The 17,323-nt window shown below is 27.4% G+C and overlaps 1 long non-coding RNA gene across 1 annotated transcript in view; it reads right to left on the bottom strand.

Annotated features, from left to right (window-relative positions):
• The window catches only part of LOC105849414 (uncharacterized), a 47,372-nt gene that overhangs the window by 16,523 nt on the left and 13,526 nt on the right, over positions 1 to 17,323 (bottom strand). Inside the window, exons 3-5 of the long non-coding RNA XR_010641786.1 lie at positions 14,370 to 14,685; positions 14,056 to 14,225; positions 5,676 to 5,795 (exon numbers count right to left, since the gene is read on the bottom strand). This is a non-coding gene — a long non-coding RNA (uncharacterized LOC105849414). The remainder of the gene's footprint in view (positions 1 to 5,675; positions 5,796 to 14,055; positions 14,226 to 14,369; positions 14,686 to 17,323) is intronic.

The raw sequence follows: 17,323 nt of genomic DNA, 5'->3' as shown, positions 1-17,323 counted from the left end.
GGGAGAGATTTCATCAGGATATTATGGTGATGGAGGAAAGGTACCAAGGCAGATGGGACAGACATATGATGGCTGATTACTGCTGGAATCTACAGCGTGACTGCCCTAATAGCTCACATAGAAGAAAATCATATAAAAAGAACTTTTCCAGCGATTAAATGTCTCCTATCTTTCATGTCTTGTTCATTTTTGAAGATTACTTTCTAAAACTAGTTAAAATAAATTAAAATCAACATTTACTTTGTTAAATTTATTGTATTCATGACAATATCAATAAAGTTAATGCGCGTGTAGCAAATTACGTCTTTTTTTTACACATTTCACAAAAAATCTCAAAAACTTGAGCCAATCTGGCAAAACTGATGACATATTCAGAATCAGCACCCAAAAGTTACCATAAATTCGTTGAAATATCTTTGGCCCCAAAAATGCTGCTGACCTGTGTTATCTATCAAAAAAAAAATCTTTAAAAAAAAAAAACCTAAGCTTTAAAAAAACGAAAACGAAAGTTTGAGAAAGAAAGTTTATCTATATCACGTTTTTTAAAAATTACTTTACTATGCGAAATGCTTTGTAAATTATTACGTAAATATATTAAATACATAAATTATGAAGTTATTAAATACCTAATTAAATATGTAATAAAAATGTATAATAAAAATACAAAATTATTAAGTACATAAATTACTATGTAAATATATTAAATATATAAATCATTAAGTTTACTTATTACTTTTTTAAATAAAACAACAGATTACTTAAAACAACAGATTACTTAAAACAACAGATTACTTAAAATGTTTACAATATACCCATTTTATTTAAATTATCAAAAAATATTATACGTAATTAGATTTACATGAATATGTATTTTTTTTATAAATTTTGCAAACTTTTCCTAGGATTAATTTTGAATTTTATATTATTTTAATAGCAAAAATTTATAGCGCAAAAAAAAAAACATTACTTAACTACTGAAATTTAATAGTGTAATAAAAAGTAGGGGAGAGTTGCCATAATTGGAACAGCGCCTTAATTGGAACATTTGCATTTATTTTTGGGGAAAAAATGAATTATGGCTATATATTGCATTTTTTTAGTAAAACGCCTTATTCTCTTCATTTTGACACATTTTAAAATTTATTCCTCAAAAAATGCATGTGCACCATTGATTTAAAGTTTTTTTGCGTCATTTTTTTTTTTTTTTTTGGTGATCTAATTTTGTGTTCACGCTATATTGATTGCACATGGTAAACTATACTGCTATAGGTTATACGGTTTTTTGTGTTTAATTCGATGGGATTTAAAATGCAAAATAACAATACAAACTTATCTTATAAGTTGCTGCAAGCATGATACTGCAGTGATATAACAAAATAGTCCAAAGTTTTCTTGATTGAATCTATATATTTTTCCTTACCTAATCAGTAATAAAATCAAAGGGTTGTAGAAATAGTTCAAGCGCAATTTAATAATACTTAATAACAATCATAAACCTTTAAAATAATACTTTATTTTGTGATTTTTAATCAATAAAATAAGAGAAAGTCATGACATTTTCATACAATTTTTTGTTTGTAGAAATTCAGTTTGTCAGGGTAATATTAATCCTATTATAAGTTTTGAATAAACTGTTTAAATTTTCACTGTAAAGATAAAAATCATTTTAAATCAATTTTTGTTGATTTTACTGGTGTTTTTTTTTAAAAAGAACAACCTGTTTTGATTAAGGAATCAAAGTGTTACAATTTAACCAGTTGCCTTGATTGGAACAAAATGGTAGCTTTGCAAAAACAAATTTATTTCCAATAACAGTGCAACCAACTGTCAATTATGGTTAAAGTCAAATTATTGTTAAAAGTATAGTATAGCTGTCTGTTTGCATTAATCAAATCATAAATGTTTTCATGGTTAAGCCATCCTTGGTTAATAAGTATTCCTAAAGTGTTCCAATTAAGGCAACTCTCTCCTCCTGGCTTCTATAAAACATTAAAATAACTATTACATTGAAATTTTTGTAAAATTAATTTAAAGGGGTTTTAAAAACTAAAATACTTGTTTGAAATTTATTAAAACCATCGGACAAATAACAAATTAAAATTTAAATTTAGATTAATAACTAAATGCAACGTTTTAATATGAATGTCAAAAACCGGGCTACTTAATTCAAAAAAATGTAATGCTTTGGCGTCTTTTAAAAAATGAATAAACTCAATAAAATGACGTATTTTATTAACCTTGCTGTGTGATCATTGTACTGTACAAAACAAAATTAAAGTTGAAAAAAAAAAATACCCTATTGAAACAGTTTAACTCAAAAAGTTCTGGTGTAAAGATTGGTTTATCATCAACCAAACTATATGATGTAATAGAGGGTAATAAAAAATAGGTTTAATATATTATTACTTTTTAATATCTAATTAAAAATCTATGTTGAATTAAAATTATTTTCAAGATTTTTGTTCAAGAAAAATATTTCGCAAGTTACATTCTATTGTTTGACAAGTATTTGTATATTTTATTTTATTTTTAGAAGTTGTAAAAAGAAGATTTTAAAAGGTTTCAAATGCTGATATTAATCAGCAAATATGACGGTTTTGTAAAAATGCTCCATCGCGGAAAAAGACAACCCTAAAATTATTATTTTTTATTGATTATATTGTATATATAGTTTCAAATGTTGTATAAATTGTTATATAGAAATTTCTTTTTGATTATGTTTCTACAAAATGCAACATTAGTTTGTGAGTTCGCTTTACGTTATTTTTATGCTTATATTCATTCATGTTTATGTTATTTTTATGTTGTTTTTAATGCTGTCAATATTGGTAGTAACAACTTAATTATATCATTATTTAATGATGTACAGTTTTCTTAAAGTATAAATTAATAAATCTTTAAGCTGTCTTGAGTAAGACGTATTGAAGCAGCATTCTGTAAAACGTCTTTTCGACGGACAAAGGGTACCATTTTTAGACGTCTTTAAGACGCTAATTTTTGTCTAAACAAAATACCTAAAACCCGTCTAAAATAAGATTAAAAGATATTTTGAATAAAACGTCTTAAGGGCGTTTAAATAAGACGTTTTTAATCTGTCTAGAGTAAAATATTTTAAGCAACCTTAAGTAAGTCATATATTTTGCATATCACGCTTTTTTTAATCTTGAAAGACGACTTTAAGACAACTAAAAGATTTTTTTTTTTGATTGCTGTGTAAGTTGTTCAGAATTTTGTAAAAAAAAATTCTTGGTTTAGACAACGAATTTTCGAGGAGTTCAAAAGTATCGAACGTCTGTTAAAATATGAAAATTTATTTAAGTTGGCTAGTTTGTTAGTGAAACGGGTCGTGACCGGACCGGAGAGTAATATTCTAAAAAAGGTCATATGTAAGTAATAAAAGCTTTCACGAAAATACGTCGGTCATAACTTTTAAAATACTTAATTATTAAATATGCTCGGATGTTTGCTGCATGTTCAGCATTTGAAAAATAATTTTTGTAATTTTAAAAAGAGTCCATAGTTACACCAAGGTCTTTTGGTGTGGCTATGTTACCGTTATAGTACATACCCAAAAAAATTCAAAATTAGCGTTTACTAACTTAAATATGTTTGAAAAGTTCAATGTTTACCGTTATGTATAATAAATTGAAAGCGCAATTAAACAAATACCGCACTGTTATTTATTTAAAACCATTAAAAACATATTCAAATCAAAACAAAACTCAATATTCTATTTCCTATATATAAAAATCATTGGCAGTCCCTACTTTAACTTATGGTATGGAGCTATGTGGAAATAATTCTGCCTTGATGAAAAGCTAGATAATATTGTAAGAAGTGCGCTAAAGTTGTTTTTGGATGTTTCAAAACACAGTAGGAACTATGCGGGTTCTCTATTTGGAATCCAGGAAATTTCGGAAAGTATTAGACAAAATAAATTAAACTTGTTCCTTCGTTTTCTGAAAAATAGATCAACTGCAGACATTATCTGTTTACAGCTGGAACGCCTTTGTTTCAACATTCGTTTGTTGATGATGTCCAGGAACTATGCCGTTTTCAATTGTTAGATTTTAAGAATTTGATTCAAAATAAAAAGAAGGTAAAAATTGCACCTTCCAAAAATGAAATTCCCTCCAATGTTGAACAAACATTGAAATAAATTTTTTGTTTTAACTACATAATTATCATCATATTGGTTTTTACATACAAATTACATCATCTGTTTTTGTTTTTGCTTTTAAGAAAACAATGTGCTTTCCAATAAATTTTTTTTTTTAAATGTTCAACTATTTAAATCAAACAAATAGTTTTTTCATCTAGCATAGGGATATTTCTCAACGAGTAAATGAAACTATTAGTTTTCATTTATATTCGGCATGTTGAAATGAGTTAAGAGTGCTCAACACTCTTAACTCATTTCAACATGCGCCTATTTACGAATAGTTTTTAATATATTCTTTAAATTAGAGAGCTGAATTAGAATGTTCTTGTAAAAACAGAGCAATAATAAATTAAGAGAACATCATTTATCAATTTTTTTTTAGTTTTACACAGTGGTTCATAAAGAAAGACTCATTATTAAATGAATAATCAAGTTTATACAAATTTATTCCAAAAAATTAAACTAGACTGATTTAATTTTTGGTTTAAATTTGGTATAGGTACAAAAAAAATTCAATTTATACCAAAAATTAAATTACAGGAGGTCATAAATGTCTTAACTACAGAAATATTTCATTTATTTGTACAAATAAATGAAACATTACTGTAGTTAGGACATTTATAACTTCCTGTTAAGAAATTTATGATTTCCTTTTCAAAAGCTATTTATAATAAATTACCCCAAAAAAAACAAATCTCCTTTAAAATATATATTTTTTAATGAAGGTTATTAGTTTCATAAAAAAGTGCGATTGGACAAGCAAGCAAAAGTAAATTGGAAAAATTAGTAATATATTTTAGGAATAAATTAAATTTACAGTAGTGGAAAACACCACTCACATATTTAAATATAACAGCAATGACCAAATTTGCTCTAATGTAATTTTATGTATGTATATATATATATATACATACATAAAATTACACTAGAGCAAACTTGGTTATTGCTGTTATTTTTTAATTTTTGCCCTATGTTGTTTAAAGATAAAATGTTATATGTTGTTGTTTATGTTGTTAAAAGATTCTTGTAAAGATAAATTTCAAAATAAAAATTTTTAAGTAATTTTTTGTAATTATATACTGTAAGTTATGTGAACGCTTAAGGGATACGAGTACTGTACTAAAGGGATGAGAGTACTGTAAGGGGTAAGAGTATTGTACTAAAGGAACTATTGCGAGTAAGGTAAGGAGGTGGAAAAAAAGAGTCAAAGAGTCAAAGATCAACTTATTTTGGGATATGGGTGTCCGCATGGGTAAAATGGAGCATGTAATTTTAGTTCTGAATGTAATTAGGAGCATGAAACCTTTACTCCTTAACTAGAGAAAATTGTTAACCATAAATGTCGAAATTATTTAATATGATTAAAACAGAAACTTTTAAAAGTTTAATATTTAAAAAAAATTGATTTATCATTGCGACAAAATTAATAGATCTCATTTTTAACCAAATAACAATAGCATAGAAATTAATTTAAGCTACATAAAAAACAAAACTATAAATAAATGGACAATACCTTCACAGTGGTCATTTATAATGTGAAAACCATTTTGACATGTGCAAATAGAATATTGAGTATCAACAAATGTACACATTTCCATGGTAGTTGAATTGCAAGATGTTGAATAACACTTCTCTAAAGTTATTAAACTAAGTTTAAAATGAAATAAAACCAAGAAGGTATTAATAAAAAATGGTGGTTAAAATGCAATTCATTAATATATATTTAAAATAAACACATAAGACTACAAGCATTTTTTCTATAATGAGAGTTTATAGTAGATTAAATTGTTTAACAAAACGTATTTTTTGTTATTTTATACTTTAATTATTTTATATATTTTAGTAAATAAACTTGTTTTAATGTGGCATAATATGTACAATGAGATATTGCAGCAAGTTAAATTTAGTATAAAATAAGAGTAAAGCACGAGAACTGATTTAATTGCTATAAAAAAATTTAGAATAAGTCAAAAAGAAATAATTCACTAATAGAAAAGTTAAAAAATAAAAAAGTTTTTAGCGTTAGTATTTTTATAATGACAATAATAAACTTTTCAAAACATTTTTAAAACTTGTTTATCGCATTGTTTAAGGGAGGAGGAAATATGATGACACTCTGGGCTTAAACCCCATAGTCTGATTATTGCGCAAACTCTGATTTAATAAAACTTGATTAGTGCTTCGAAAAGTTTATTGAGGAAGTTTGGAGAACATTCACTCCTCGAACGTTACATTAGCAAAAAATGTGTAACTATTTCATAAGAAATTTTCATAGAACTATTGTGCTTATATCTTTTTCATCGAATTATTGTGCAGAGCAACAATTGAAAATTATTGTTTTTAAAAAACGCGCATTTAAAAAAACAATAAGTTTTGGTTTAACTAATGTTTTTTGATTTGTATTCAAAAAATATTTTTTTTTTTTTCAAATGCACGTTCTTTAAAAACAATAACTTTAAATTGGTTGTTGCTCAGCAACCCAGTGCATTAAAGGAACATTTTATTCTCTTGACATGTTACGTAGTTACTACATTTTAAAAAAATTTAATTTAAAATTAAAATTCTGATATAAAAAGTTTAAAATTGATGATATAACAGAGAAATATTAACAGGCGAAAACTTGTTAGAAAACAATAAAATATAATACAAGTTATGGCTGTAAAAAACAAATAAATAACAAAAATAATTGATAGTAATCATAATTAAGAAAACTAGGTTGATATATTTGTATTATAATCAGATACGTGGCTAAGCTACCCCATACCCCCAATTGGGGACCCAGCTAATTTAGAAGGCCTTTTGGAAAATAAAAGATCCCTAAATAAGCTAAAGTTAGCTCTTCATTTTTTTTTTTTTTTTGAGTAAATTTTCAAGAAAATGGAGCCCTAATGACGACCCTCTAGCCGCGGCATTGAATATAATGAATTGTTGTTTTTTTTTTAAAGAAAGATTTTTATTATATTATATAGAGCACTTTTGTTTTGAACTTGTTTTCAGTAGTTTCCAAAATCTTAAAACCATCGTAGTTATGTTTACAATGAACGTATAAATTTTAATGCATAAAAACATGTGATTGTTTTTTAGTTATAAGTTGTTCATTTATTCTTGCTGTCAAATGTCTCGAGGTTTCTCCTATGTAAGTGGCATTATAGGCATTACTATGAAATTTTAGACAACATTAGATTTGAGCAGCTTAAAAGTTGATCTTTTGTGTAAAAACTGTTTCGTAATTTATTAGTTGTGAATATAAGTTTAATGATTTGACAATACTTTTTACTTGATATTTTTTAAAGAATTTTATTAATTTTAGCTTTCGGATTGTACACAAATTTCACACACGTGAAATTTGTGTAAAGTCCAATGAAAAGAGTTTAAAACATTTTATGTTAGAATTATCAACAAAGCTTATAACTATTAAGATAATTTTTTTATCAACATTTATTTTGATTTCGGTTCCAATAACTTTTTGTAAAAACTGATTTTTTTTTTTAAACTATAGAATTTTAATGTCTTTATCAAATCTAAGCCAGTTATTGTTAACTTCATATGTTCGATCAATCAAAAGAACGTACAGGATCAATTTCATAAAAGGAGGGGCACTAAAATAAAATAAATTTGTAAAAAACTCATATAGGTTTTTTGTGTGATAAACTGATGTAAATAGTAAATTAAACTTTTCAATAAGATTAAAATCTAGATCTAAAAATGAAATTAAGTTCTCTTGTTTATTTTCTATTGTAAATTTTATGTTTTTTTGATGTTTATTGAGATATTTAAGAAAATTCTAAGCATCAAATCTGAATTAAAAATAGCAATAATGGTATGTACAAAACGTTAATAAAAAATTGGTATGAAATATTAGCAAGATGCGTTTACAACACATTTGCTTATGGAAACCAATGAACATGTTATCAATATATTATATGAAGCTTTTTATAAATATGTTTATCCTGCTTCTTATCCTGCTTCTTATATCTGCAACTAAGGTTAGATTTTTATTTTCGTTGAGACATTTCTAATTTCGTCTTTGTATTTGTTTTCTGAGCTTTGTGTTTTGATTATAAAAAGTTCTTTTTTTAATAAACATTTAGTCTTAAGCTTCAAATAGTTGAAGGAATGACAACAACTGCAAACAACATTGGAAGTACAACAATAACAAAACAACTTTGGAAGTACAACAATTGCAAAACAACATTGCTTTAAAATGCAAATATTTTCTAGCGTAAGCTGTACAGCTTAAGGTCTGTTGAACAGCAAAATTGACAAAGCTTCATAAGCTTGGTTAAAGCTGTTTTTGCAAATAAACTAAACCATTCTAGCCCGAGATAAGCTCGACCTATTGCATTGATCAGACAAGTTTAGTGTACTCATGAAAAATAAGTCCGGACTCGGCCCACTTAATCAACGTGGTCTATGTTATTTGTCTTTTGAACGAACTATGGTTGTATTCACAAACTCTTTTACCTCAAATAAATAAAATATACTTTGAGTTTTTAGGTTTTTTATTTCCTTATGGGCAAAAATAAAAGTAAGAGGGTGTCGCAAAAGTATTCTTCTAACAAAATGGTCACTTAACAGTAAGTTGGTTAAAACAGAGAATCAATGTCTGTATGGAGATATATTCCATAAAGAGTAAAGGAATAGATATCATAAACCTAAAAAGGGCTTATATGACAAATGTTGAGGTGAGTTTCCTCTCAACCATTATTCTACGGCAACGGGATAGGAAAGGGAAAAACAATCACGTGAGCATGCGTAGTTTTCCTTCTGACAAATTAAAACTTATACTACGCATGCCCACGAAATTATTTTTCCCCTCCCTTTCCCCTTCCGTAAAAAAATAAATGAGTGGAAACTCACCTTTAGGAATTTAAACAGTCAGGAAATGTAATCACAGAAAAACAGGAAGAGCATCACCGTGTTTATTTAGAAGACAACAATTTTGTCGAGTCCCAAAGTAGTTAGACAAAAACAGCGTAAATGGCAGTGACTCAAAATAACTATTAGTTTTTGATCTTCAATTTCCATTAACTTTCCCTTAATCTGCTACGTCTATATTTCAATTGAAGCGTAAATTTGCAGTGTTTAACTTAACCAGATGTGGCCAACCAGCGGTTGGCCAAAAATAAGATTATTTCAAGCTTTAAAATTTAGCAGTGGCAGGTAGAAGGTAGAATGAAATTACTAGCTCCCTCCTAGCTATACTTTATAAAATAGTTCAAGATAGGACAAAAACTACTAGCATAACATTGTGGACAGATGCTTGTGTTCCATAAAATAATAATCGTTTAATGAGCACAGCTTTATTGAAATTTCTGATAATTGACAAAAGTTATGTGAAGGAATACATAACTAGACTAGACCACAGTTGTGTTCAAAAAGTGGACACAATCCATAGTGTTTCAGATAAAGTCTAAAGAATGTGTAAATCTATAGCTCATTATCAATCATTAAAAGCTCTGTTCACTGTGATGCAAATAAACCTTAAAAAACGATTCAACTAAAAGTAGACAAATTTCAAAATTTCAAAGCTGTCTCAACACTGGCAATTTTTATACCTCAAAGGATGTTATATAGTGAATTATAAATTAGCTTTAAACTCAGACGAAATATTCGTGGAAATATCATTGCAACGAGTAACAAAGTGTGGTATTTTAAACCTGCCACATGTTAAATCCATTCAGAGCACGCTAAAACTTGACCTGACAACTATTAAAGATATCAAATATATTTATAAATTATATTATTACATAAGTAATCATTTCCAAAGAATTCTTTTTATAATAGTATCAGCAAGTTCCACAAATGTGTGAAGATTTACAGTAGTTAAGACATTTTCGACTTCATGTAATGTATATAAATATATATGTGTGTGTGTGTGTTTGTTTTTGTGTTTTCTTTTTATGTATTTTAACTCATGAAACATAGTGTTAAATAAAAAAAGTTTGAAGAGTGATTTTAAAAATCATGTGCATATACTTTATATTATTGATCCTGTGAATTAATTATACAAAGCCTGTCCTTCAACTTTAAGGTCGTTAATGGTTTCTAAAATGATAAGTCCCCAAAAGGGCAACATGCGATGGAAAGACATTTTAAGATGGCAACGGACTTTTCAATTAGTTTTCAAGTCAGTGAGTTGGCATGGTATCCAATCTGTTCTACTTTCGTTTCAAACAAAGAGATATAGGTTTTGTTGAAAATTTACAGAGCTTACCTTTTTTATTAGAGACGAATTGAACATAGGTAAAAGGATTGAGTCCAAGGAAAAAAAACCAAATAAGGATTTTGCATGAAAACAGTGGACTTTAGCAAATTGCTGGAAAATTGTTTGTACAAACTGTAAGTTTGATGAAGAAAAAACTTTAGGCCTTCAAAAGTTTGAAAGTGTGGTCAAAAGCGTTTTATTACACCAATACTTGATTGAAAGATACATAATAGGGCCATAAAGAATAGAAGAACCCCCCACAAGAAAATTGTGACGAAATACTGATGGGTAGCTGATGAAGGTATACTTTTAAGCCGTCAGACAGTATATAACCGCCTTTTAGAAGTTGGGAAGAGGGCATATCGATCGAGAGAAAAATCCAGTTTGACAAATCGAATAAAGACTCAGCAATATCAGTGAATCTAGGAGCATGAAACCTGGATAAAAGAAGATTTAAGCAATATAAGGATATAGACACTCTTATTAATAATTTACTGGCATGTTTTGACTTAAATGTAAAATTATACTCAGTAAGATTTTAAACATGAGAATATCACAAGTGACGAATATTCTATTTTTGTTTTGAGTCACTTTTCTTTCAGATGGTCTTTTCTGATGAGTCCACAATTGTATTCTTAGATGACAGAGTCCTGACAATTTGAAGAAATTCAGGAGAAGAGTTTAAAACTGACTGCTTGAAGAAGACTGTGAAATTTCCAACAAAGATCATAATTTGGGAAGCCATAACTGTGTACGGCACAAGTCGAATACACATAATTAAGAGGACAATACATCAAAGTGCTAGAAAATTGTCTAGTTTCTCAAGCCATGGAGCGGTTTGGTGATAGAGAATAAATTTTTCAACAAGATAGTGTGTGTGTGTATATGGATAATTTACATTTATCTATTTTAAAGAATTATGCATTAGTCTTTGCCATTTTACTTGCGTACACTTTAAAAGAATTGTTTGAAACCAGCATACTGCCAGTGCAACAACAGATCAACAAATATCACTGTACACAAAAGGTGATACTACCTACCGGTATCACTCACCTCAATTGCATGTAAAATAATGGAAGGCATAATCAGATGTAAACTTGAAACTTTTCTATATAATTTCAAACAAATAGTCAATTATTTCATGCTCAACAAATGTACTTAAAACACTTCATTTTATTTCAACCGCCTTAGGGAATGGTAAATCTGTTGACGTTGTTTTGTTGTTTTTTTTGATTTTGCTAGGGTTTTGTTATTGTTCCGCATGAAAGATTGTTACTTAAACTAATACCTTATGGAATATCTCTGAATACAATAGATTTAAGTCTTTTTAAAAGAAAGAAAACAAAGACTTGTGATAGGCAAAAATGTATTCCCTTGGACAGAAATTACCAGCAGTGTACCACAGGTAATTAGTTAACAGATAATTAAAGAAATTACTAGCAGGTGCCATCGGTCAGTATTAGACCACTCTTTTTTGTGCTATTTATTAACTATTTGCCTGAAATTCTAAGAAACGTAACCAAGCAGTATGCAGGTGACACTAAAACTTTGAATGAAATGCTTTTCTTTGCATCAACTCTTTTCCTTAAAATCAGATCTCAATTTAGCTTTTAAGTGGACTCAAGACTGGCTTGTGAAATTTAATATTTTAAAATGTCGTTTTATGGTCGTATTGGTCATATATGATGTAATAGTCGTATATGGTGTAAAGTACATACTTTGGCCGGAATTATAAAAAATCACCCTTTTAAATCAATGAACAAAAGTTAAATATAACAGAATATGAAAGTGATCTTTGATAAATCTTCTCAAGCAATCTGAAACTAAAAAAGAGTGTATTAAAATGCCAAATGTTGGTCAGGTTAGAAAATGCTTTATTTGGTTAGATATTAGACTCTTGAGAATACTTTTTTTTTCTTTTGTGTGACCACTATAAGACTTTTCTGTAACAGTTTGATCACCTATTCGAAAGAGTGAAACTGATTTATTAGAAAGTATTCAACATCGTGCAACTCGATTAAAACTATAATTCAAGAAAATCAAGTATGAGAATGGTCTTAAAGCTCTCGACTTGACTACTTTTACACAAAAGAGACAAAAATTAGACATGATTTAACTTTTTAAATTCTTGAACGGTTTTAACAATTTGAAAACAATAAAAAAGCTAGTTTTCAACAAGCTCAAACGAGAGAACGAAGAGTGACAACCGCTTAAAATATGTCTGAGAAATCACTCAGCAAGCGTGTCGTGAAAATTTTTTATTTATCAGATCAATCATTTTATGGAACACCTTACCAAGCGAGTTGGTTATCGCATAATCAGGTAATAGTTTTAAAGCAGGTATTAATTTGCGTGTTAATACCACACTCACTGGCTTACAACAGTTTCAGCAATTACTAATACTACTAATAATGCATATATATTTAAATATATGCATGTGTGTGTGCACGTGCGTGTGCGTGTATTTGTGTGTAATATACAGCATTTTATAGAATTATTTGCTTCTTTACGTTAACGTATTTTTTATAATAAATTAAGTAATGAAAAGTTTCACATACTTCTTTAAAAAACCTTTTTTAAAGGGGTTCAAGATCCTTAAGCATAGAATAAAAAGTTTCCTTTAAAAGTCAACCTTGGTCTTAATGAAGCAAAATTGTGTAAAAGTGTTTAAGATAAAAACTTTTTTTATAAATAATATTATTTTAGAATTTATTATTTAGGAATAACTCAAGAACTTTAAACATTGGAGGGTCTCGATAATATCAAAAAAATTTTGAATATAAAAAAATGTTGTTTTTTTTATTAAAATAAATTATTATTGCATAATAACTATTTTCTTAACATACTATAAATGTTTAATCTATTCATTGTTTTTTATAAATCATCATTTATTAAGTTTTTCAAGTTTTGCTTTTTTTGAGACCCAGATTTTCATACTTAAAGAAAAAGTTTCATAATATTGATACCCCCATCAATGGTTTTTGAGTTATCTCTAAAAATAAATTTTGCAAAGAATTCCTTTTTAATTTTTATTACAAAGGACATATTTATGAGTTACGAGCAAATATTTTTTTTAAAGTCTTGTTTTACGAGTCACCCAAATATATGCATTATGTCGGTGTACTATAAGAAAATATGTTGAGTGTATTGTAATTATTGTATTATTGTATTGTAATTATTGTATTTTAATTATTGTGTATTATTTAAATGTTGTAATTATTATATTAATATTAAGTCTTATATGTATCGAAAGCAAGTACAGCACTTTTTTTAAACTTGTTTCTAGTATTTCAAGCTGTTTTTATTGTTTTATTGATATTTTTATATGATTATTAACATTTTATTCGAGGGTATACTGCCAGAATGAACTAAGTCATTTTTTGTTGGTTTTGAGTTAAGTCAACATAAACACGCATTATTATATGCTTTATCACTTCCAAAACGCACCAGACCTTGCATTCTATATAATACCAAGTTATTGATCATTCTCAAATACACAATGGGAATATACACCATTGCATGAAAATAAAAAACTTCATTAAACTGCCATTATCTCAAAACAATGAACTTAGTGCGTTCTGGTATACACTCGTATTGTTAAATTTATAGAATATTTTCAAATTTGTATTAAATATTAAGCGTATCTAATTTTAAAACAGTTGTGTAATATTTTTTCATAACTTACTCATAAAGCTCATCATGCCATTAGATAATGGTCCATTCATAGTATTATTCGGCATTTTTACGGCCATAGACAAAAAACCGAGACCATTTAAATTAAAATTTACTGCTTCTATATAATAACTACAATTTTCTTTCAAATACGTTAAGTTGGATGTTTGCATGGACGGATAACTAAACACATGTTTATTTAAAACAAAAATATTCTTGAACGAAAATTTCAGTTTTCAAAAAAACTTATCTTTAGCTTCTTTTTTTTTACCAATACGAATAACAAAAACAAAAATAAATTTATACAGTAAATAAGAAGATGAATACCGAAACCAGTCATTGGGGTCTGTAAACGTGCTTTGAGAAACTATGAGGCGAGCATTTGAGGGGTCATTATTATCGCTTAGGTAGAGTAAACAGAAATCATCGCACGAGGTGTAAAATATGTGATTTCCACTCTGAGGTGGTATGATCCAACCACGGACCCTAACACCACAGTTCCAATACCAGGCACATTTATATGTTTCCATTATACTGATTATTTCATCATAATTAGATAAACGAGGATACACTAATTTACTTTTCAAATCATCTATAGTTGCGTAAGCATCGTAAAAAACTTCGCTGTACATCCCCCGGGAATCTAAAGACAAACAAACTGTTAATAGCTACGTGTGTATCGTAAAATATTTTCCTTCATATCTCTCGAGAATTTAAACATAAACAAACTATTTCAAGATTTAACTATTTTAAAGGGTAATACATTGGTCTAACCTGTAAAACAACAAACCATATTAATTTTATACATATATCTATTCACAAAAAGATTCGTCAGATAATGGTTTTTATTAATTAATTTTGTTTATGTTTTCTAAACTTTAGAGATTATTTTTATCAAAAAAGAAGCAGTTTTTAAAATTTTTTATGTTTACAAAATTTGGTATTATTTTTGAGTTTTTATACTACAGCACATTTCTTTACTATATATTTTTTTTAATTTATTTATTTATTTTTTGTATTAAAGTAGAAGAAAGCTTCATGTAAGCAAATTTTGATCATCTAATTAGTTTTTAGGATTTGCTTCCAAATAGTTTTATTAAGACTTTTTATCTATATATTGAGTTTTACAAAAAAACAAAATTTATTTTAGAGAAAATTCAGAACTAAGATCTTTAATGATATTTGTTTTAAAACGATAAATACTTACTTGAGTTGTAAAAATCGATTTATTTTATTTTTAACAAATAACGTCACCATTCTTTTGATAAACTACAAAAATGCTTCTGAAATCATGTCAGGGTTAGAGTTAGGGTTTCGTATATGGCTCAATATGTATATCAATGAAAATCATTGCATGCATATTGTATGTGGTGGAGGAAGGTCTAGCAAATTTAGGGGTCCATTTCCAAATTTAGGCGCACTTTTGCAAATGAAGGGACCTTTTTTTTTTTTTAGTAGTACCTAATGCAAAAATTTTGGGGTTTTAATGACAGGTTTTGGTGGGGTAATATTATTTATACACCAATTCTCTGTACTATTAGTGGTTGGTATTTTTCATATATTGTAGTTTTTTTCACAATTCTGAGTAGAATTGTAGCACCGCAAGTATCATTGATCTGCCAAGAGTTTACACACCTTCGGTATCACATTATTGCGCTGGTAAACCCTAAAGCGTAAAAACCGTCCACGATTGGGATATGCACTAACTAGGTTAAATAATGACACACTGTATTATTATTATTATTATTGTTATTATGATTATTATATATATATATATATATATATATATATATATATATATATATATATATATATATATATATATATATATATATATATATATATATATATATATATATATACATTGATTTCAATAACAATGAGAAAATATTAGTGTTGTTATCGACTAAAAATCGAAATTATTCGACCTTGAAAAATCGAATATTCAATTTAATCGATTAAGAACTTCCGGTTAATCGACTTAAAGTCAATTTGGTCGAATAAAAACTTAAAATTCCTTATATCTTTTCATTCGATTTAACTTTTCAATCTTTAATTTTTGGTTGTTACTTTAGTTACAATAGAATGTACTATTATAACTGTTAGGGGTCGTCAGCAAGTTACGGACAACTCCATATCTAGTTTTTCGTTTACTTTCCTAAAGTTTTATCTAAATCATAGCATGTTAGCATTATTTATACCATTTTTTATTTCATTTTTTTTTTCTTTTGTTCACTCAATGCTTGTGATTTTCATATTTATAATGATTTATAAATTTCATATTCATAATGATTCATAAATACTTCATACAGGGCCGCTCCGGGCTGGCTCTGACTACTGGGGCCAAAATTATGTTGTGAAGCTCCAAAATCTAAATTTAATTAATCTATACAATCAGTGGCCCTTCTTTCTTTTTTTCTTTCTTCTTATCCCTTCTCTCCAGTCAGTGGCTCTTCTCTTTTACATTATTATTTATGTGATATGATATTAAAAATAGAAAGCAAACATAAGTTACTTTATTATTTTTATTACAATTTATTTCAAGTAAATAAATCATTCGCGTACTTTGACTAAATTGACTTTTAGTCGACTTAGTCGTTTTCAAAAATGCATTAATCCATTTTAGTCAACTTTAAAAAAAAGCATTAGTTGAGTTCGTCGACATTTGAATTATTATTAAGCCGTAACAGCACTAGAAAATATATGAAGCAACAAAAAATTACAATAAAAATGAAAACTGCCTTTACTCTTATTTCAATGTTACTCAAGATAGTAACAAAGATAAAAAGATTTAAGGTTCAATATTAATTTGAAAATTGCATTTTCTTCTGTTGAAAATAGTTTAGTTCCACAAAAGAAACTGCAAAACAATTTAGTCATTGGTAAATATTTTAAAGAAGGTTTAGTTCTAGAAGTCTCGGGCCTAATAAAATATTGTTTAGCAATTTAGAAATTAAGTACTTCAAAAAAATGGTCGCGCTTACTCAACTAGCAAGATAAAAAGATGGCTTTGTGAAATCCTCAATTTACTATATCAGGTCGTTATCAGTGGATGTCTGTAACAAAAATAAAACATTTCTTTCATTTTTACTAATGCACAATGTAATGACATAATTATATAACTACATTGTGTTTCAATAACATATTTATCAACTTCTTTCAAAAGAAAAGAAAAAAACTTTTATAAGAAAAATAAATTGTTTAGGAAAATCAACTTCTTTGAAAAACTGTATATTCATCTTTACTTTTTGTAGCTGTTTCGTATGTTCATCAACATGTCT

Source organism: Hydra vulgaris, chromosome 11 (genome assembly GCF_038396675.1).
Source record: "Hydra vulgaris chromosome 11, alternate assembly HydraT2T_AEP".
Lineage (NCBI taxonomy): Eukaryota > Metazoa > Cnidaria > Hydrozoa > Anthoathecata > Hydridae > Hydra > Hydra vulgaris.
Note: the sequence above shows the minus strand (reverse complement) of the source record. Positions and strands in the feature narration are given on the sequence as shown.